Source organism: Pteropus medius, unplaced genomic scaffold (genome assembly GCF_902729225.1).
Source record: "Pteropus medius unplaced genomic scaffold, Ma_sr-lr_union100, whole genome shotgun sequence".
NCBI lineage: Eukaryota > Metazoa > Chordata > Mammalia > Chiroptera > Pteropodidae > Pteropus > Pteropus medius.
The window spans coordinates 13,813,311-13,835,461 of NW_024352784.1; the positions used below are offsets into that span (position 1 = coordinate 13,813,311).

Genomic DNA, 22,151 nt, shown 5'->3' on the forward strand with positions numbered 1-22,151 from the left:
ATGACAATGAATGTTGAGGTTTAGAGATAGAATGAAAAGTGTTGAATTAAGATGGAGTGAAGATCACCTTCATGTGTGCTATGCTGTATCATGCTCAAGAGATCACTGTGCTAGGCTGGATGGTGCTGGGCTGGGCTGCATCCAGTGGCTTAGAATGGGGAAATGTGCATATAAAGGCAGGTGGACAGGCCAGGGAAGAGGAAAACCCCAAAGCCTAAGACTTAGATGTTGTAGGGCTCTCTCCATCTCATTGATGAAGGTGATGTGGGTGTGTGAATTAACTTACTCATTAGGTTTGTGAGCAAGTTCCAGGCATTTGCCATGCTATTTTGGAATGACTGTGTGGTGCTCAGTTGTATCAATCAAGACAAAAACTAAGCACTGAGCTGGCTCCTTGGAACTTATTTCTAAGGCTCATCTCTAGGCAATTCGAGTTTGGAAAATCGCACTATTGGTAACAATGAACTTCAAGGACTGCTCTGGATTAGAAAAGCAGTCACATGGAGGCATTCTGAAGTTTAAAGAGGGATACTTGCCTTGGTGGCAGCAGAAGGGTAAGTGGGTCACATCCAGCCTATAAGCCTGGAACCTTTCAAAGAACCACCTTCTCTGCCTCCAAACCAGCTGCTGCTCTGAGGCACGGTCTACAGAGGTCTTGTTATGGGTGAATCTTTGCCAGTTTCTATTTTTCCACAGCTGCAACTCTAATATCCACAAGCAATTTCCTTCCAGGTCATCCACAGCGTCACTTGGAACAACAGTGCTAACAAAGAGGCCAATTATTTTGAGCTGGAGGAATGGGTCCCAGCCAAATGGCTCACTGATGACTCACCAAGTGACCTTGGGGAAGTCATTTACCCACACTAATTAAGCCCAATGACGCATTCCCTACCTCTTAAGCTCTTAACTCTGTCCTGTTCTGGAAATATCCCCCGACCATAAAAGTCCAGTTCTCAACATTCTCCTTATCAGATAGAGGTTTAGTAATACTTAGCAAAGAGTTCACATATTAAGGGGTAAGATTCAGGCAGTATTTTAGATCTTAGCAAAGCTCCGATGCGGTTAATTCTAAGCAAAGGAAGAGAGTGATTATAGAAATTATCTGTTACATTAAAATAGGCCCTTCTTTGTTGGAGATAAGGAGAGGGAGGATGGACACTTAAGATGAATATTTTTGCATTTAAATTTGAGCTACTAAAATTTCAAAAGACTTTCTCTTTTTCTGCATATATAATTTTGTGCTCTGCAGAGATCATGCTGCAAAAATAACACCTTTTAAAATGTATTTGAAATTTTAATCACTTCTCAAAGTGCTTTTCCATCTATTATCTAAATTGCAGCTACAAATGATCCCCCCCCGCCCCCCAAATTGGCCTGGATGAGGATTTTGAGATATCTGGTCCAAAGACCTCATTTTATAAATGAGAACACTGAAGTTCAGGGAGGTGAATTGACCTGTCTGAGGCTACACAGCTCATAAGCAGCAAAATCTGACTGACTGAGGGTCCTGAGTCCAGTGCTCTCTCCACTGACCCAGACTGCTTGTTCTCTCTGGGGATTTAGTTCCCCACAAACAGCTCGAGGTGTGGAGTGAAATGAGCAAACTGAGATGTGTATCAGGGCCACTAATGAAATATTTTTCTTTGTTGCATGTTGGTAATAAAGTAAAATGCGCAGAGTGAGGGATTAAGATGATAATCACATGGACTACAGGTTCTGGCCGGATTCTCTTGCTCATCCACTCATTTCTTGGCAGAACTGAATCTAGACCAGCTCAGAAAGAAGACACTTTCAGGAAAGAAAACCTCTTAAAATGCCCTTGGCAACCTATTTTCAGGTTTAGACACTTTTCACTCAGGGCACATTGTTTCCTGCAGCAATACCTGGCGATGGAGTTGGCTTTTATCTTGCTTTCAAGAGATCCTGACCAAACGAGAAACGCTGACACTCATTCTTCCACATTTCTTCTTAGTGGCTTCAGAAAGAATTCTAGGTGCCAGGGGAGGTGCTCCTACCTACACCCGCTCAGTCTTACCCTGAGACCTCCCACCCACTGGAAGTCCTGAGGTTGGAATGGGACTATTCAGTGACTTCTAATAAGTACTGTAAGTTATGAGACTGCAAGCAACTCAAGTGAAGTTTTAGAGTAAATGCAGATGGAAGGTAGCACAGGCTAGGAGTTTAATGTCTGTACTTTGCAACCACAGCACCTGGGCCCAAAGCCTGCCTCTGCTCACTAGCTACATGGCTATGGACAAGTTACTCTCCTTCCTCGAGCTTCAGTTCCTCATTTGTAAAACACAGAACATGACACCAGATGCTTCATATTTTTGTTATAAGTATTAACTAAAATAATGCATATTTATTTATTTTTAAATTATTATTATTTATGCCTACAGCACCTGGTCTTCTTAGGTGGTCTCCCATCCAAGTACTAACCAGGCCCAACCCTGCTTAGCTTCCGAGATCAGATATCGGGCTTGTTCTGGGTGGCATGGCCATAGACCATGGACCATGGCTCCACTGGAGTGTGAACCCAGGACCTTCTGCGTGTAAAGCAGACGTGCTAACCACTCCACTATGGAACCATGTCCAAAAAATGCATATTTAAAGAGTTTATTATGGTGCCTACTGGCACTCAGTAAATGGCAGCTTGTAGTGGTGCTGAGCTGGTGTCATGGTTAAGAGCACAGGCTCGGGAGTCATACCACCTGTATTCAAAGGAGGGCAGAATGCCCAATGAGGTATCTGGCTCAGAGTAAGTGCTCAAATGTTAGTAGCTAATTATTAATTCGTATTTTAACAAGAATTATACCAAGTCAATGTGCATGTTTGTCAGGAGCCATTGTTGACAGTTATATGGGCTTTCGTCAAACAGGAAGGCAGTCATAAAGTTTGGTAGAAAATCTTTCATTATATGGGTCATGAGTGGGGGCAAATGAAAGGGTCTTTGGTGACGCACAGCTGGGACTAAAAGTTTCCATGTTCCCTGCAAGAGCAAATTTCAATGAGAGCGAGATCAAGGGTAGACTGAAAGGGAAAAAAGTCACAAAGGAGTAATATTCATTCATTCATTAAATCATTTTTATTCATTCATTCATTCACTCATTTGCCCATTCACTCACCTATCCATCCATCTATCCATCCATCCATCCATCCACCCACCCATCCCTATCCAACCATTCATCCAACAGGCTTTTTTGAGTCTCTCTGTTCCAGAGACCCTTTTAAGTACATGATCTCACTGTCGAGTGGGCATCATCACCATTCTAGAGATGAGATTAAGAGGTAGTGAAGGTAGAGGTGAAATTCAAACACGGCCCCATTAGATGTGTGATTTGGGGCAAAATACTTCACCTCCTTTGACCTTAGTTATCTCGTCAATAAAATGGAAACAATGGCTCCTTCTCTTTTATGGAGCAACTCTGAGGATCAAACAAGGCAAGTTCATGAAAATTCTGCACACTGTAAAGCCTTGCAGACATGTGAATCTCAATGTTTGTCTGACCTTGCCTAAAGTGGTACATCAGAGAGGAGGTGTTAAGGAGAGGCTCTCCAAGAGCGTGCCCCTGTCTCTGGTTTCCTGGTGGCCCTTTATGGGTGAATTGAATAATAATTTAGGTGCCAAGGAGCAATCTGTATTCCACAGCTGGTCTGTTTCAATCTTCTCTCCTTGAGAAGGCACTCCTTGCCCAGCATGAATGATGCCCTGTGAGGTACTGTCTTTGACAGCTAGTGTGATATTATCCCACCCTGGGGCACAAAGTGAGGCAAGAAGGTGGGACGCTCCAGGAAGCCATGGGCTGGGCTCCACTAAGGTGGAGAAACACTTCCAGCTTTTGAGTGAATTATAGGCTGCCCCGGCACTGAACATCCTGCAGTGAGCTAATGCAACCAGAGCATTTGTCAAGGCTAATGACTCCTCAGAGTAATTAGAACAGAACGTCCTTCACTGCTCCTGGTGCTGAGAAGATGGACATCTGGGACAGAGACACTCATGGGAGCCTCTCGCTGTTAATAGCCATTAACTGGAACAGGAAAAAAGCAAAAATAATTTTAGCTGCTGATCCCTTCCCCTAAGTTTTTCCTGTTTATTTCAGGGAAACAATTTTAGAACCTGAGGGAAGAAAAAAATATATAGTGAATATGGCAAGCTGTCAACCTATGGAATCCAGGGCTTAAATGAATATATGCCCTGCTTTATATAACATATAGCATATTCCTGAAAAGTTGTGGGTAAATAAAATATCTACTCCTAAAATTATATTGTATGTATACCTGAGAGGTTGCTGTTTAAAGGGAACCTGCAGAGAATTTTTTTTTTTTTTTAACAGAAATTACTGTTCCTTGATTTATGGCTTTTATAAGTTAGGACTTTCCTACGTTAGTTTCTAGAAACAGAACACAGGTCTTTCTTAGCTGATGCGTGGTCATCAGGGTCCACTGACCAGAGCAGAGAAGGGGTGGCCAGAGATGTAGGGCAGCCCGCTCCTGCATGGAGCTCTAGGGTGCATGCATAGAGCGGGGGAGGGAATAGATGCAAGTTTCACAAAAACTACGCTGAGCACCTCTTCTATCCTTTCATATACTTAACTCACTTGGCCAGATAGTCATATTTTTTAAGGGCTGTTCATCCTGGAACAGGGTTGATGGGACACTTTTGGGGTGGAAGCGATTCAGGGACAGTGTGTGATTCACCATCTTCTCTTTTTCCTTTGTCACGGTGACCTGAACAGATGAGATGACTTCATTAGCCTGGTCCCAGAGCGAAAAAGACACCGGGCACAGCCTCCAGCTGACCCGCCAGGGACAGGATACAGAAGTACAGAATAAACTTTGTTTTAAGCATTGAGGTATTATAGTAGTTTGTTCCACAGCATAATGTAGTCGTGGTACACTCTGTTCGACAAAACCTTCCCAAGATGCCTGATATATAAAACAAAATATTGGAGCTCTGGTTAGAGCAGAGGGGGAGGCCCTCCTTTAAGGGTCTTCTCACTGCTCTACATCTTAGCAGTGTCATAGGCAATGACAGCAGAGGAAATTAATTCCTGATTGAAATGGTGCTCTGGCACTGTGAGCAAGCAATTGGTACTTAGGAAACTATGCCTTTCATGCATATCTCCTCCCACTAGACTGCATGTTCTACGAGAGCAGGACAATGTCTGTTTTATGCACTGCAGTAACCCCAGGGCCTAGCATAGTTAGTGCCAAGCACACAAACGACCAAGTTGTTCAGAATATGGGTGCTGAAATGAGACAGATCTGGGCCTTTATTATCTGTTACAAACTGGATATATAATAATGCTTACCTCAAGATGCTTCTGTGAAGATTAAATGAAACAGTATGTGTCAGGTACATGGCATAGTGCTTGGCATGGGATAAATGCTCCCCGAGTAGTAGCTGATATTGGTTACTTATGGTAGGGAGTAATAACATATCCAAATATTTTCTGGGTGAGAAAAAATCCTAAGCCAAATGTTATGGGTTGAATTGTACCCCAAAAGATATATTGAAATCCTAATGCCAAATACCCGTGGCTTTATTTGGATATAGGGTCTGTTTTTGCAGATGTCATCAAGTTAAGATGAAGTTATTGGGGAGGGCCCTAATCCAATCTGACTGATGACCTTCAAAGAAGAGAAGACAGGGACACAAAGGAAGAAGACTGCCACGTGATGATGGAGGCAGAGCTCGGAGTGATGCATCTGAGCCAGGAAGTGCCAAGGATTGCCAGAAAACGATGCAGCTTGAACAGGCAAGGGAATATTTCCCTCTGTAGATGTCAGAGCAAAGCATGACCCTATCAGCACCCTGATTACAGACGTCTAGCCTCCAGAACTGAGACAATAAATTCCTATTGTTTTAATCCACCCAGTGTGTGGTATTTTGTTACAGCAGCCCTAGGAAGCAAATACACCAACTATCCAATTTTGGTGCACTAGCCATGGCCATTACAATTCCTTCCCTGTACACTTCTAAAAATTTAATCTGTCGGCATTTCATAAGGGCAAGTGCAGGTGAATTACATCACTGTCTCCAGTTTCTATCAGGAGCCAGAAAAATCCTCTTGAATTTTAGAATTTAGTTACACAAGGGAGCGAAAGAAAAAAATAAGAAAGAAAAAATGGAGATAATGTTGACTTAGGAGAATGTTATTTCTTGAGAAAAAGACTCTTAACCCTTATCTCGGCCTGCAGAGGAGTGACCCTTAGAAGTTTTCCAAAATAGAACTAGAAAAAAAAAAAACCTAACAAAAATCACTAAAATAGACAACATTCATTTAGGCTTCTTGGCACCAAGTCCAACAAAAAAGGAGGACTTAATTAAAACAAGGTCAGTGACATCAGGCAAGCCACCACGGCCGAGCTCAGGAGGAGGGATGTGCACTTTCAACTCTGAAACAAAGGCTCACTGTTGCCACGAAACCACTTCCATTCCATACATTTTTTGTGGAAAGGGAACCTGTCCCCTGAAAATCTGCAAAAGGCTATTTTTAAAGCCGTGCAGCAATCTCCCAGAGTCAATAGTACTGCAGGAGAAAGTAGGTCCGAGAAGTACGAGGGCCTCCGGGGCCCAGCGCCTGGCGAGGCAGAGCCTGAGGACAAAGCAAAGCAACTGTCCAGGCCCTGGAGGAATGTAAAAATCACCCTCTTCCCAAAAGTGGGTAACACGTTAGCGGCAAGTCGCTCACACTCCTACTTTGGTATTGTTTTCTGTCTTGAAGAACCTTTTGATTATTTAAACCCACTGAATAACCACAATTAATTTTCTGCACCCTAGACAGCCCATCCTGTTTCCATTCTGTCTCCCTCTGAGGTGGGATGTTACAAAGGGAGTGGGTGTGTGTCCCCTCCCCGCCCCCATGGAGGACACTTTCCTTCTGACTCTCCCAGATAACAAGTGATGTGGAGTTTTCCTGTCTTTGCAGTGAGGAGCAAAGGTGTGGACAGTGACGTCTGCGCACGTGACTTTATCAGTGGACCTTGGAGTGTTTGTTTCTCATGTTTGAGGTGACCAACTGCGCTGCCCCTTGCATAGGCTTCAGGCATCCTGCTTTGCACCAGGCACTGTGCTGGGCACATGAGAAACAAGGACAAACAAGACCTTACCTCTGATCTAGTGATGTTTTCTGATCTAGGCAGACCAGGAAAAAAATACAGTCTGGTTGGGTATAACAGAGACATTACTGAAGGACGGGGAGAACCACAGAACAAGCAGGCCCGGGATGGCTAAACTGCAGACTGGGAAAGTACAGAGCCAGGTCTGGAACCCTCATTCAAGGGCCTTTTTCTCCCCCTCCTTCCTCTCTCCCTCCCTCTTGCTGCTGGGGGATGATTTCCCCTAAAGAGATTTGAAGAATCAGAAGGGCAGGGACCATATCTTCCATTTCCATTGACTTCCGTGGATCTCCAAAAACAGCCCCATAAACATCATATCCACTTCAGAAAGGGATTTCTGAAGAGATGGTCTATTCCTTTCTCTCCTTCCCTAATGTGGGAATAGAGCTACGGTTAGAACAAGGGCAATAGAGGTTTTACCATGACTATACCCAGCTATGTGATTTGAGAAAGTTACCAGAGCTCTCTGAGGCTGTTTCCCCATCTGAAAAATATAGAGGGTAGATCAGATAACCTCTAAAAATCTATGATTCTATGATATAATCTAGCAAGATCCGAAGGTATTTAAGGAGTAGTTGCAAGAGTGTGAATTTGGAGATAGACAGATCTGGGTTCTAATTCCAGATCTAACTCTTATTTGCTGTGCAACCTTGGCAAATTACTTAACCTCGCTGAGTCTCAGTTGTTTATTACTAAACTAGACCTCTAATTAATGATTAATTTAATAATTGAATCTATCCTACTAAGTTGGCGTGAGCATTAAATAAAATAATACAATGTCAGTCATGAGGAGGCCTCTCATAAAGCTTATGTTGGAACCTAAGAAACATTTTCCAAAGGAATGAATGTCAATTTCCCTCCAAGAGACACAGAATTTCATGCCATGGTTCACAGACAGGGCAACTCCATACTCTGGTTTGCCTGTGTCTTGACGCAATTGTTTTCTTTTTCACTCTCAAAAACTCACTGATCTGTAGGTCCAGCCTATTAAATTCAATATTACAAACATTTATTGGGTGCCTATATGGAAAGTCAAGCTCATCTTTTCGGTGGCATTGTTTGGAATCCTTTCTCTGTGCAGTCATTAATTTTAATCCTACTAACAACAGAAAGCATCTGTGAAGTGGCTTATATCACCCACAGCCTTTTTTCTCCATGACTGTTTGGCACAGTCTATAGCACACTCTGTGCCAAACTCTGCAGAACTGGTGTTGAATCTAGACAAAGATTGAGTGTTATAGGTGTTAGGTCACAAACTTCTGGTCTGATTGTGGCTCCCTGAGGTCCTGACCTTTGGCCTCAGGTAAATTGTGCCATTGTTATCTCAGTTGCCATACATAAAAAGTAGGAAAGAAAGAAAGAAGCTAACTTTATTTAGCTCCTGCTATAATGTGACTATGTCCCCCATCCCAAATTTATATGTTGAAATCTTAATGCTCAATGTGGTGGTATTAGAAGGTGGGGCCTTTGGGTGGTGATCAGGTCATGAGGGTGGGGCCTCATGAATGGGATTAGTGCCCTTATAAAAGAGGTCCTAGAGAGATCCCTAGCCCCTTCTGCCACGTGAAGATGCAACAAGAAGTCTTCTACGTAGACGAGAGCCCTTACCCCACAACGCCAGTGCCCTGATCTCAGACTTCCAGCCTCCAGAACCATGAGAAATAGATTGCTGCTGTTTATAAGCTACCCAGTCTGGTATTTTGTTATAAGCAACCCAAACAGACTAAGACAGTTCCCATTGGGAACATTTTACAAATTCTACACCACTTATTTCATTCCCGAGTCAGGGAGGCAGTATCATTCTCATTTATACCCGAGAGTACTGAGATGATATGAGACTGCATGAGATGATATGACATCAGGAAGCAACCAAAGTAGTTCAGGTAGCAGGTAAGAAGCCACTGTATCTTCCTGTCTCTCTTGTGGAAGTTTCAGGATAGATTTGTAAAACATTAAGCCTTTTAGAAGACAGGCTTCTATTAACATAGAGAAAAACTGAAATAGGTTTCTAATCGTCTTTAGTATTTTTTTCTTCGTGGAATTTGCAAATATCATATATCGTTCTAGTGTCTTTGATTGTGAGATGCCTTTTGGCAGGAGAAAATTGTTCGAGTTGAATTCCAAGGCTTGGGGGAATTTCTCCATCTGTTCTCCTTGGATAAGAAGGGTCCTGATAAGGTGTACTAATAGCTGAAGAGGAAAGTACAGTTTTCATTTAAAAAAGCATGAAGAGTGCCCCATATCTCCATCACATCATAAGCTGACTGAATAACTTATAATCACAAGGAAAAAAAAGGCTCCACAGCCGAAGTTGACACCCCTGTCCAAACAGCAAATCACTTCAGAATCTGAAAATTCTAATTTTGCAATTCCCAGATGCTTCCAATTAGAACAGGTTTTCAGCTGTGGTTTCAGCTGTTACTTGAAAATATTAAAATGTGCCAAGAAAACTCAGAGAGAGTTGGTACAAAGGAGTTTCTTTTTCTACTGAAATATTTACTCCTCCAAAAATAATAATCACAGAGGCTTTAGGCCCCCTTTTCCCTGAGAAGTCACACTTAACACTCTTCACTTTCTTTTATGGCTGTGAACATGGCACAGACTCACATATGCCTCTACTTTATAAAATAAACAAACACCTTCCTGCAGTCTAGAAAGCCTCTGGTTAATCTGGGTCTCCGGGCAATAAGTTTTTCGGAACATGGCTCTGTTCTAACACGAACTTCTGAAACATCCAGAGCAAATAATCATCGAACCTGACAGTCTGAAATTGCTCTATCCCTGACTCAGAGGCCTTGCCAACAAGTTGCTTGTTTATAGGTATGTGCAAGATAAGGAGAAAAACATCCTGTTTGCTTTTCCAAAGCAAGTTTGAGAAGTAGTCACACACATTTTTTTCCCACTGAGTCATAAATCTCATAGCCTTAGTTTGAGAAATAGACTAGAAGCTCAGATGCTATCAAGAGTCACTGAAACAAAAGGTCCCTAAGCCAAGGCCAAGGTGAAAATGTAAAACCTTGAACCCATTCTGTGCTAGCACTTATGAGACAATTCTACGGGCAGGCATCTGAGTCCTATCTTGAAGCAATTTGTAAACGGAAGACGCTGCCCATTTTAATTTATCATATAAACATTTCTGGAGCTTATCATCGCATACTAGTCATGAAAGCTGGAATTTAATAAAGGAGAACAGAATGCAGTTTTCAAAAAGGACAAAAGTTCACTGGAAAACATATGTGTAAACCTCAAAGACCCTGATCACTGGAAGCAAATGTAAGAGACAATTAAGTGCCTAGAATCAAAAGTCTGAAAGGGCCACTCATCAGGTGTAATTAAGCAAGGGGCGGGGTGGGGAGGGAGCACATTGGACTTAATTTGTCCTTTTGACTGAGTTTAGCCTCCAAACTATAAATCTCTTTAAAGGAAGAAATTTCAGAAAACTCAAGATCAAGAATGTTCAAGGCCAAGAAAGTATTTGCTCAGAAGTGACTAGGCTCCTCTAGTCAGAAATAAGTCCCAAGGGACCCATTCAATTCAAAACACCAGCTCAGTTGTGAAGCTCAAGAGCAGAGGCTTAGACAGACTTAGACCCAAATCTCAGGTCTTCTGGTTAGTAGCTGAGTGACCTTGGCAAATGATTACATTTAAATCTCAGTTTCCTCATCTATAAAATAAGGATAATGAAACGTTTCTAAAAAGCTGTATATGATGAGATAATATATGGAAAGCAGTTAATACAATGCCTGATACATTGAATAAGTGTTCAATAAATGGGAGATACTTTTACTATTAGTCTATGTAAACTATCCTAAAGAATCCTTTGCATCCCAGGCTTACCATTAGTAAAAAGTAGTGAGTAAGGTTAAAAAAAAGTTGACTTGATCTGAATAATCTAGGTATGAGCTATAATGCTTGCAACATGACTTCTTTTTCTCTATTAGAATACCTTGGGTCTATCGAGCTAAACCCCAAACTATTAGATGACAGAAATATCAAATAAGAATCTCAGTCTGAATCTGTTGAGACTGTGATGAGAGCCAGTATGAAAAATTTTTGCTGTTATGCTGAAAAACAGCAGGTCCAGTCTTTCTTTTCTATTGGCTTATGTACGCTAATGCACTCTTTCATACATTATTTCAACAATTATTTATTAGACCCCTTTGTGTAATGGACATACTTCTAGGCACTTGGGGTATTTATTTCAGTGAACAGACAAAAAATCCCTACTCTTATGGCTGCATTCATTCATTCATTCATCGTAATATGTGGCAAAGTTATATTAGTAGTTAAAGAAAGGGAAAGGACAGAGATACAAAGACGAACAAGACACCATCTGATAAGATCCTTGTTTGATAGAGCAGAGAGTAATGGAGCAGATCCGTAAGTAACTACTAGATTATAACACAGTAAGTTCTATGAGAGGCCACTGTGGACAGACATCGAAGAGAAAGCAAAATATTCTGCAAGCGAGGGAGGGAGGACAGAAACTAAAGAGGTGGCAAGAGCTGAAGACATTTGGGATGGATTTTAAAGGGGAAGTGGAAGTTTGTCATTTGGATAAGTGGGGAAGGGGCAGCAGGCAAAGCAAACAACTGCCGGTTTCTGTCAATTAGTAAAGCATCTGGTAGAATGCAAGGTTAAAAGGAAGCACAGTGTATGAACTACAGTAACATGTTTTGGAAACTCAACTGCTATCGATCATTGACTAATTAAACAGTTTTTGTTTTGTTTTTAAACTAGAACTAAGAAAACAGCTTTATTTTCCCTAAGTTTTTCCATTAAGTGAAAACAGTTGAGTCAGCTCCAGCTTGAGTTTGATTTCGGATGCTTTGTGTTTACCCAGAGTAGAGTTTATGAAAATATGGTCCATGTGCTACCAGTGTCGTTCATAAGCTTCCTGCAGGAGAATAAATTGTAGATAATTTTAAAACAGAGATTCTTTGGCCCCACTTCTGACCCAATGAATTGGAATCTTGGGAAAGGGAGCCGGAGTCTGTACTTTTTAATAAGTGGACGTTGAGGAAATTTTAAAACCCCTGGCTTAGGTAGAAGTTTACTCTCAAACACTGTCTTCTCAGTTTAATCATCAAAATCATTTAATTACCTATTTATCTTAATTATTCTAGCCAGCACCTTACCTGATTTGTTCTACTATTATTTGAATTTAAATTTCCTGCACTATTCTTGTCTAGAAAGAGAGAAGTTTCTCTGCTCTTCAGTACTCATTACCCCATTCCCACCCCTATATGATTCAAGGAGGTTCATTATCTAGCTTCATCCATTCTCCCAATCAGTAAAAAAGTTACCATGGCTACTTCACATCTATGCCCCCCAGTTGGCTGCACATGAGAAGTGCCGAATGGCTCGCACAGGGTCCATCCTGCACTGGCAGGCGAAGGCGACCTACTGAACCTCACTGGTGAGGAGGACTCAACATTATTATTAATCTTCCAAAACCAGGGATCCTGGAAATGCGGGTCGTGATCTCATTCCACGCTAGCTATTGATTTCTTCCCAATTGATAGGCCTGGAATTGGGGATAAAGTTATTTTGCAAATAATGGATAAAGTCTGTTCTTTAATTATCCCAATAACATAGAAATTCTTTGCAATTACTTTTATCTCTCCAGGCTAGCTTTTAAATTCAATTAAATTCCAGAAACACTTATTAAGTGCCTACTAGGTCCCAGGTCCTGTAAAATCTTCCTGCTGAAGATTCTTAAAGGAATAGAACCCCTTTTTACATTACTGTTAAAAACATTTTTTAAAGACATAATATATTTTAAATAAAGTGATGGGTTAAAGCTCTTTATCTTTGAATAAGTAGCCATTAATAATAGAACTTCACTCCTCCAAGATTAGACTTGACGTCATCAGAAAAATAAGACTCCAATTTTCTTTTATCTATCCATTGATCCTATTCTTCTATCTGCTGATCTTTCCATCCATTTTCTGACAAGAACCACATACACAGGCCTGTGCTAGGTGATGGGTATCAAGTGCTGAGCTAGATGATTCAAGGAGGTTCCATCTGACAAGAAACACATACATGAGACTGTGCTAGGTGACGGGTATCCAGTGCTGAGCTAAATAAATATGGTCCTGCCCATTGAAAGCTTACAGTCTAGTAGTGAAAAGAGTCCTGGGTGACAAGAAGAAAGCGCCAAACTCTAAGTCCAGCTCTATCTCTTATTATTTGTACAACCTTGGGGAGTCGCTTAACCTCTGGAAACCTCTGTTTCCTCACGTGAAGGGGACTGCCCCCTGTTTCACAAAGCAGTTGGCAAGATTATATTTGAATTCACTCTAAAACTTCAAAGTGCAAAGTGAATATAAGTAATAATTATGAATTAAATTTGATTAAAATAGCAGGGGAACACCTATCTCTCTGCTCTGTGTGAGTAAAGAGGCAGGAGACCTGAGTTCTAATCTTACCATTTCCACTGACTGTACTCCTGCAAGGAAGGGTGGCAGGTCCCATTGTGGCCTCAGTTTGAGCTGGTTGATCCTGTCATTGTATGTATGTTGCAAAGGGAGGCAGCAAAGCTACAGAAATGAAGATCTCTTAAGAGCCAATTAATTCTATCTCTTCACAGACAGAATCCCACATAAGAGGCCTGTGACTCTGTTTTCAGAGTCCTCTTAGGAGGCAAATACCTCAGCCTGTCTTGGAATCCAGCATAGGGAGTTATCTGGAAGTTTTGGGTAGTGGGCCGTGGGGGGTACACAAATAACATCTGCGTTGCCTATGGAAATGTTTTTAAAACTGTAGGACATTAACTATCTGGACACCAAATCAAGGGCATATCATGGGAGCAGAAGCCATGAAGTGCTTGGCATACCCTCGTCACATGCCCAAAAGGCTCTGCCTGTGCAGGTGTGAAGGGCCTGCCAAGGTGCAAGCCCTGGCTCTCTTCCTGGGACTCTTTAACTGGGCATCTTGATGTGGTGGCACTACAGTTCACAGCCCCATTTCACTCCCTGCAAGGGACTCCAGCTGAGGCTGATGCACATGGGACTCCTGCTGATATCTGTGGTTAATTTCATTGTCTAAGGAACACATTTGCTTTGTTGTGGTGGTTTTACAGGGGAATATTTGTAGACACATGATTCAGAAGTGATGCTGAGTTTCAGCAATTTAGCACTAGAGGGAGAGGCCTTGGACAGACTCATGTTTGAATCCTGCCATATTTTAACATATAGCTCTAGTCAAGTCTCCCATCACCTCTGAATAGCTCCTCTGTGACATGGGGGCAATAATACATTCTGATTTGTCAGGGCTGTTGTGAGACTTAAAGATCATAAAGGTAACATGACTATCAGGGTACTGGCCACTTAGTGACAGGAAGTGGTGGTACTAATTGTTTTACTCTAGTTCACTGTTCCATTTCTGGAGTCCAAGCTCGATTTTCCACAAGTGTCACTACACCATGACACTGACAATTCGTCCTCTCACTTTCACCTTCACATCCAACTAGTGACCATGTACTGCAGACTCCTCTTTCTCAGCACCCTGTGTCTGCACCCTTCAGGGCCCCGAATGGATAATGGAATTTAGGGGATGGCCAGCTAGTGGTGGACGTCTTTTCTGGCAGGGTGGTCCTAGCTTTCCTTCAAGAAATACTACAGCTATGATCCTTTACTCGTCCAAACCTTTCAAAACACTTGCATTGTTTGCAGCATCTCTTAAGAAGCCACTCTTTCTGGACTAAGCTTAGTATGAGCAAACACACACAAGCTTTGGTGCATTTTATAGGTTAATGGGAGATGAAGGTTATTTGCAAAAATGTCTACTCAACTCCTGCCCGTATGTATGTATTTCCTTCTTAGTAAAAAAAATTCCCCCACGCCTATTCCTTTAATCGCCACGGCTGGGTTTGCCAGGGACAAAGGAGGAAAAGGATAGAGTCAGATAGAAAAAGAAATAAAAAGCAGTTTGTTTAAATTGCCAGAGAAATCTGCCTTTGGCCAAAGGAAGTCAAACCCAGAATCCTGTTCTAGTTAATAAAGTTCACCTGCTTCTAGCTTGAGCAGGAAAATATAATCTTTGTATCTGTGTGTGGCAGCTCAACCATTTCCACCTTCGCTCTTTGTCTGCAAACTCATAAATGGCTGAGGGGTGTCCTCTATCCTCCCCACACAGCAAGCTGCTCCTTCTGAATGCTAAAGTCTGAAGCAGGCCACATGCAATGAAAAACAGTCATTCACTTTTTGGATGTAAATCTCAAAACTTCCTCTAAAAAAGAATAAATCAATCCCTTCAGTGATGGAAACTCATGTGATTCAGACACAAAAATAAATGATCCCTCTCTCCTCCAGCTCTCCGTTCCAAAGTATTTCAGTGATGTAGGATCCAGATACAATTTAACTTACTCCACGTGACATTGTGATATTCGTGTCAAATAGCCCAACAACCTCACACGTTGGAAGGACTCCTTGTGTCACCTTCCATAGATCTATTCCAGTATCAATTCCCAAGCCATGGCACTGAACAATCCTTGACAGACCCTGAGCTACCCAGCTGGTTTGCCTGGGAAGGTGCCCACGTGTGAGTCAGAAATCTCAGCAAAAAGTGTCACTTCTGCAGATAAGCCTACAAGCTTTCTCTTGGCAGAAAATGAAAAGTATGTGTTTTCATCTACTTCTGCATCCCCGCCTCCCCTTAAATGTCAGAAACCTTAGAGACAAATTTATAGCACAGCGTTTTAATCTGTTCAAAAATTATAGCCCCTGAGATTAACTAGTAAAATCCTCTCATTTTATAGATGAAGAAATTGAGGCCCAGCAAGGGGGAGGGATTGATTGAGGGTCACATTGCTAAAACTGGGACCAGAAACTCTATCTCATGATTCCCAGACCTTTCAACTTAATGCACAGTGGGGCCTGAAAGAACCTACTCCTTCATCCTCCTTCACATGGGCTCTATTCATTTCTCAGTGAGCAACTTTTCACCATCTTTTAATTCAGTGGTTTTAAAGTGTGGTTTGTGCACCAGCAGCATCAGCATTAGGGGGAACTTGTTGGATAGGTCAATTCTCCGGCCCCATCTCAGACTTGCCGAATCTGTGTTTTAACAAGCCCTTCGGGTAATTTTCATGCATGCTAAAGTGAGACGCCCTGCTTTAATGTTAGCCCCACCCACCCAATCAACAACGGAAGCAGAACACTAATCAGATCCATCTAATTTCACAACCCTTTTTCAGTTTGGCTCTTCTTGCTTACCTAAGGCTGAAGTTCACTTAAGTTACCTGTGAAGAAAGAGAGCTTATTGTGAATTTGTGAACAGGAAGTGGAGTGGAATCCTACTCTGAACTGAGGCAGCTCAGGGGCTGTCGCGTCTCTGCCTGTTTTTACCTCCTTCTCTCCCATCTGTCCTGTTCTTTCTGCACAGATCTGGTCCTTCCTTTTTGCCTTCTGTTCCTTCATTGCTGGCATTTGCCTTTGGTCTCCTGACCTGACTCCAAAGTTTCAACCATTGCACTTCTTTTTTTTTTTTGCCTTAGTTTCCCTTCCTAACTGGAAAATTCTTCCCCCATAGCTTTCCCCATGTCTTAGCTCACATTCCTGAAAAGAACTCCAACTGGCCTAGCTCATCTTTTGAGCCAGGCCGTACAAGTCACATGCTCACCCAAACGATTGGTCACCTTTGGTCAGGAGGAAATTGGGGAAGGGAGGAGGAAAGCACACATGTGACTCCTTCTCACCACATCCTCCTTCACTAACCCTGTGAATGAGACATGAGGGAACTTGGCAGTGGGGTTCAATAGTTTGGCTTGCTGAGGGCTGAGTTAAAGATGGAGGTTCTATTATTTTACCATAACCCTACTCTTCAGGCTGGGGTGGCCTGGAAAATATGGACTGCAGGTTATCTACTCTCTAAAAGTCATAGATGATCCACGTCTGCAAGGCATTTCAGAGATCACTCAGCTCTGTGGTTTTCAGTGTTGGTTGCCCTGAGGAACTTTTGAAAACTAAGGCTTCCTGGATCCCATCTCAGGAATTCTGATTTAAAGCTCCCCAAGTGCTTTTAATGCATAACTGGATGGAGAACCACTGCTCAAACTTGACCCTCCTAATTTTACAAGTGGGGAAACTTAGGTTCAGCTACCTAATGTGACTGTGGCTCACTTAAAGATGTCATTTCTAACTTGGTTATAGAGTTTGAGTTATTAATCATAAATGGTTAGAGCTAGAAGAGATCACAGAAGCCTGCAATTCTACCCTATTACTGTTACTAGAGATTAAGGAGCTAAGTGACTTGCTTACGGAGTCATAGTCAGAAAGGGGGTGGCAAAGGCTAGAACCCAGGTCTCCTGATTCCTACTCCAGTGCTCTGCCCATAACACCAAGGCTGGAGGACTTAAAGGGCCAGATGAGAAGCTAAGCAGACCCAGCTGCAGATCTTGTGCTTGCTCTGCTCCAGGGAGCCTTTCCAGCAGCACAGCTGGAACAGTTTGGCAGGGAATCTGGGCATAATTGGATGTGGTGCTGACTCTGCCAAAAGAGTCAGTGCTTTGGTGCCCTGCGGATGGGGAGAGGGTGGCTAGTCTGGTGAGGCTAATCCTTGCTTTCTGCTTGCCTCCCAGTTATGCTGAGAGAGAGAGAGAGAGAGAGAGAGAGAGAGAGAGAGAGAGAGAGAGAATTTGTGTTCCCAATGGGCTGACCATTGGGTTGGAGTCCAGACTGCGATGTGCTCGAAGGCTATGCCCTGGGTGTGAGAGGCCTTCTAATATTTGCTGAGACAAGGTTGTCTTCGTGTTCCAGAATGACTTTGGTCAAAGTGTTGGCACACATTCATCCTATATATGGCTAGAAATGGCTATATGGAAGCAGAGGCACGTGCCCCAGGGGCCCATCTGTGTGCTGATTTGGGTGAAGGTGGTAGTGATGAAGGCGGTTGAAGATAAAAAGGTCCCTGCATAAAAAGAACAAGGCAAGGGCTCACCAGATATAGTGAGTGGGAAGTTGCAAACCCCAAGGAGGTGAGTGTGAGCCCTAACCATACCCTTTTATGGAAGTGCGGGTGAGGGAGAAGAAGAGATAAAAAAATACCCCCTTTAAGCTCATGAGGGACTTTACAACTGATGAAGCACATTCACACACATTTAGCTCATCTGACCTTCACAACAACTCCATCAGGTGGTCAGTTCCTGTGATCCAGGCTTGGGGAGGTGGGGTGGCCAGGCTCCAAGGTCACGTGGCTATTAATGGGGGAGCTGGCTCGCTCCCTCTGGACTTTAGCCCCAGTGTTCTGCCCACCATGGCATTCTGCCCTCGTGTGCGTGTGTGCGTGTGTGTGTGTGTATGTGTGCGCATGTGCATGTGCCCTCCTTATGTGTGCAGACAGGTCACACAAGGGAGTTTACGTGAAGGCAAGAATGCAAGTGTTTATTCTGAGGTGTCATAGTTACCAGGGTCACAAGAAGGTGGACTGTGAATGCAGTAAAAACACAGGGAATTGGCTCTGGGTCAGCTGCAATATCTTAAGTAAGTTAACCTAGTTTTCATCTTGGTAAAGTAATAAACACCTGTGAGGTTGTTGTAGGGCTCAGAGATAAAGTATGCGAAATAGGTAGCCTAGGGCCTGCCAGGAGCATCATAAGTGTCCAATAAATGTTATCTGTTAATATCTTGTGCGTAGAAACCCACCTGTCTACAGGTAAGAGAGACAGCAGCCTGGCTCAGGGTCAAGGGCTGCTGGCTTTGTCCAGATCCAAATATGTCTTCAAGATCTTCCACAGAGCCTCTGACTAGTGAAACCAAGTCCCATGTCTTCCTCTCGCCTTTCTAACTCATCACATCCTCTAAGTCCTCACATGTACCTGCTAAAAGATTTGCTAGTTAAGCACAAGTACTGATCATTTAAGGTCTGGTGGCATTTCAGAAGCCTGAAATGCCCTGTCGGTTTATAGTTTAGGCTCTTGGGTGGGGTGATTGAGTCAGATGGCAGATCTTGGGGATGGCAGGTCAAGAGGATCACAGTTGCTGAGCACCCACGAGGCCCAGGCCCCTTTCATGTGGAATCTCATGAATCATTATAAGCAGCCATGTGAATGGGCCTTAGTCCCATTGTACATGATGAGACTGAGTGAGTGCTCAAAAAATTGTCAAAAGTCATCAGGAGCTGGGATTCAAGGCCAAGACTACCAGGCTTCCAAGTCTGTGCTCCTTCCACGGACATTTAGGAAGCATTTAGGAAGCCGGCTCACTCCCTCTGGACTTTAGCCCCAGTGTTCTGCCCACCATGGCATTCTGCCCTCGTGTGTGTCTATCCATGACCCAGCCCTCATCACCCATGCAGGTTGGGCTCCATGGAGGCTGGGAAATGTTAGTTCTACAGGTACCCAAGAGGTCACTCGGAACCCAAGAGGATAAGGATGGTGAAGACAGGGCTGGTCAACAGAAAGGTGGCCTGGGGTGGGGAGAGTATTCGTTTATAGTGGACAGCAAACTACATCATACTGACTTTTTCCTCATAGCCCCTCTTTAGTTGTGTTCTGTCCTGGCTTCTCAGCTTGCCACACCTCTGGCTTTCACCTGCTCCAAATCACACACTAATGATCTTCAGGGGGCATTCTTTTAAGCCAGACTAGACAGCAGCCGTGGCCCATGAAGGCACATGTGGAGAGTGTGCTGAGGAGGCAGGAAGGGGCAGAGGGGGCTCTACAGAGCCCAGGACCTTCTGCTGAGCCTCCTCTGCCCAGAGATACTCAGGTGCCCCTGAGAAACTCTGGTATCTTCTGCCAGGTTGTGAGGTGATGGAGCCCCAGGCGTGTTGGAGGTTCCATTTTTGCACCAGCTGGACCTAATTAGCTTTGGGGTGGGGGGCGGTAGCAGGCCCTTTCACAGAGAACTCCATTGTTCCTGGAACCTGGCAGGAATGTTTATCATTTCAGAAACTGAGAAGGAGCTGGCACTCTCCCTCTTGGCCTCAGAGCTGTCCTCCCTTCAGATGATAATCCACAAAGCCTTCCCAGCCAGGCCTCGGATGAAGCTCAGGGCTGGGGTGGAGCCCAAACTCTTATTTCCCTCAGGAGCAAGGCAGGTGTGGACTCGACACTTGGAAAGCAGCCAAATGGAAACCTGGAGCAAAGGCTCAAAATGTCACATGTCAAATAACTTAATTGGGTAATCATCTGAAGAGAGGTTTGTGCAAAACATACACGGGAAATCTCTACCGAGAGTGTGAATGACGAATCCAAGACAACGGTTCCATTTGCCTGAGCCTGCCTCAGCCCCACCCAGCCATGGGCCCACAATCTGGCTGCATCCTTCCTTCCCTCTGGGAGAAGCATTGAAAATGGTATCTAGCAATCCCCACCTTAGACCGCCGGACAATCAAACATTCCTGGAGATGCAAGGACATCCCGCCCTGAATACCCACCAAATGTGCACAGTCCCAAACTAAAGGAGGCAGCACAGTATGGTGGTTACCTGTCCACACTGTGGTTCAGACTGCATGGGTCTGAGTCCTGGCTTTGCAGCTTATGAGCTCTGTGACTTTGGGCAAGTTATTTCTCTGTGCCTCAGTTTTGTCTGTACAAATGGGATGGTAAAAGTATCTACCCCTTATAGGGGTTGTGATAATTATGAGTTAATATATGTAAAGATTTTAGGATAGTACCTGGCCTTTAGCTAGCAGTTATGAGTATGCTTTTCTTCTCATTCCAGTTCAGCCGTGGGTTCCCTGCTAGAACCATTGGACACCTGTTTTCCATGCTATGTGCCCAGCCTCTGCAGCACCCTCTCTACACCCACTCAGGGCTGACCTGATACTCTGGGCTCAAGTGGTTGGCAAGGCTGCATCTCCACCCACATGGACCCCCATTCTGCTGCCATGGCCCTTTCCATCTCTGATCCACTAGAGAACCACCTGTGGGGCCTGGACCTGAGTCTGAAAAGGCTCCCCTGAGTAGTGGGAAGGAGACTAGGCACTTCCTCCTCGTTGGGCAGAATCAATGGCCAGTTCTCCTGCCCAGCCCCTCTACTCTCCTGTTTCACCCACCACGAGGTCCCAAAGGCCATACATTCTAGCAAAAGGGAGGTCGGTATGCTTGAGTCTCTGTAGAAAAATACATTTTTGTCTCAATTCTTTGCATTCATCTTTCATGGCACAGCTCAAATGTCACCTCTTTGGTGTGGCTTTCCCGGACTCCCACAGTCAGAATTCCGACTTCAATTGCTTGCCAATTGTGATCTCGGACAAGCTCCTCTCCTCTGGCCCCCTCAATTTCCTCATCCGTGAAATGGAGATACTGTTACCAGACTAACCTTCCAGGACATTAGAAGACTCTCCATTATAAGCCAATGGATGTGGAGACCTAGCTTCCCTCCGCTGGCCCTCCTTGCCGAGCATAGGAGATGGGGAGAAACCCAAGTGAGCTGACCACCCCAGTGTCTACACAGCCCATAAAACCAAGCTCTTCTCTGGAATGGCCATTCCCTTCTCTACCTATGGAATTCCTATTCAATCTTCAAGGACCAGTTCAAATGTCACCTCTTCTGTGAAGCATTCCTGCTGCCAACAGGGAAGATAAAATTTCCTTTTTCTTATATTCCTATATCTCTTGGTGGCTATTAAATCTATTTCTTTGTAACTTTCATTATATTTAACTGGTATTATTACTGTCTGCCCCCTCATTCTGCTGACAAATTGCTTGAGGTCAAGAACTATACTTTGTTCTTTGGGGTAACTTGACAGTGTCTGCATGATGCTTGGTACCTAGTAGTTGCTCCATAAATATTCGTTAATTCAAAGTCAGTCTTGTGTGTTCTCTGGATTTTGGAATGAGCTCTGAAGGCAAATTCTACCTTCATGCGCCTATTGCATATGCTGGGTCCTGACCATGATACTAGTTTATCTGGAACCAACAACAGAATCCACAATCTGGTCCATAGAGTATGTGGGAGAGGGCTCCCACACAGCCCGGCAGTGGGATGGCCTCACAGTGTCACAGATCTCAGCTGCAAGCCAGTGGAGGCAGTGAACCATGCCATACAGGCTAAAGGACCTTTTCAGGAAACATCGGG

At 43.7% G+C, this 22,151-nt stretch overlaps 1 protein-coding gene and 1 pseudogene across 2 annotated transcripts in view; both read right to left on the reverse strand.

Annotated features, from left to right (window-relative positions):
• ME3 (malic enzyme 3) overlaps nucleotides 1-22,151 on the reverse strand; it is a 172,036-nt gene that overhangs the window by 67,365 nt on the left and 82,520 nt on the right. The window lies entirely within an intron of this gene.
• Nucleotides 2,391-2,506, reverse strand: LOC120590578 (uncharacterized; annotated as a pseudogene).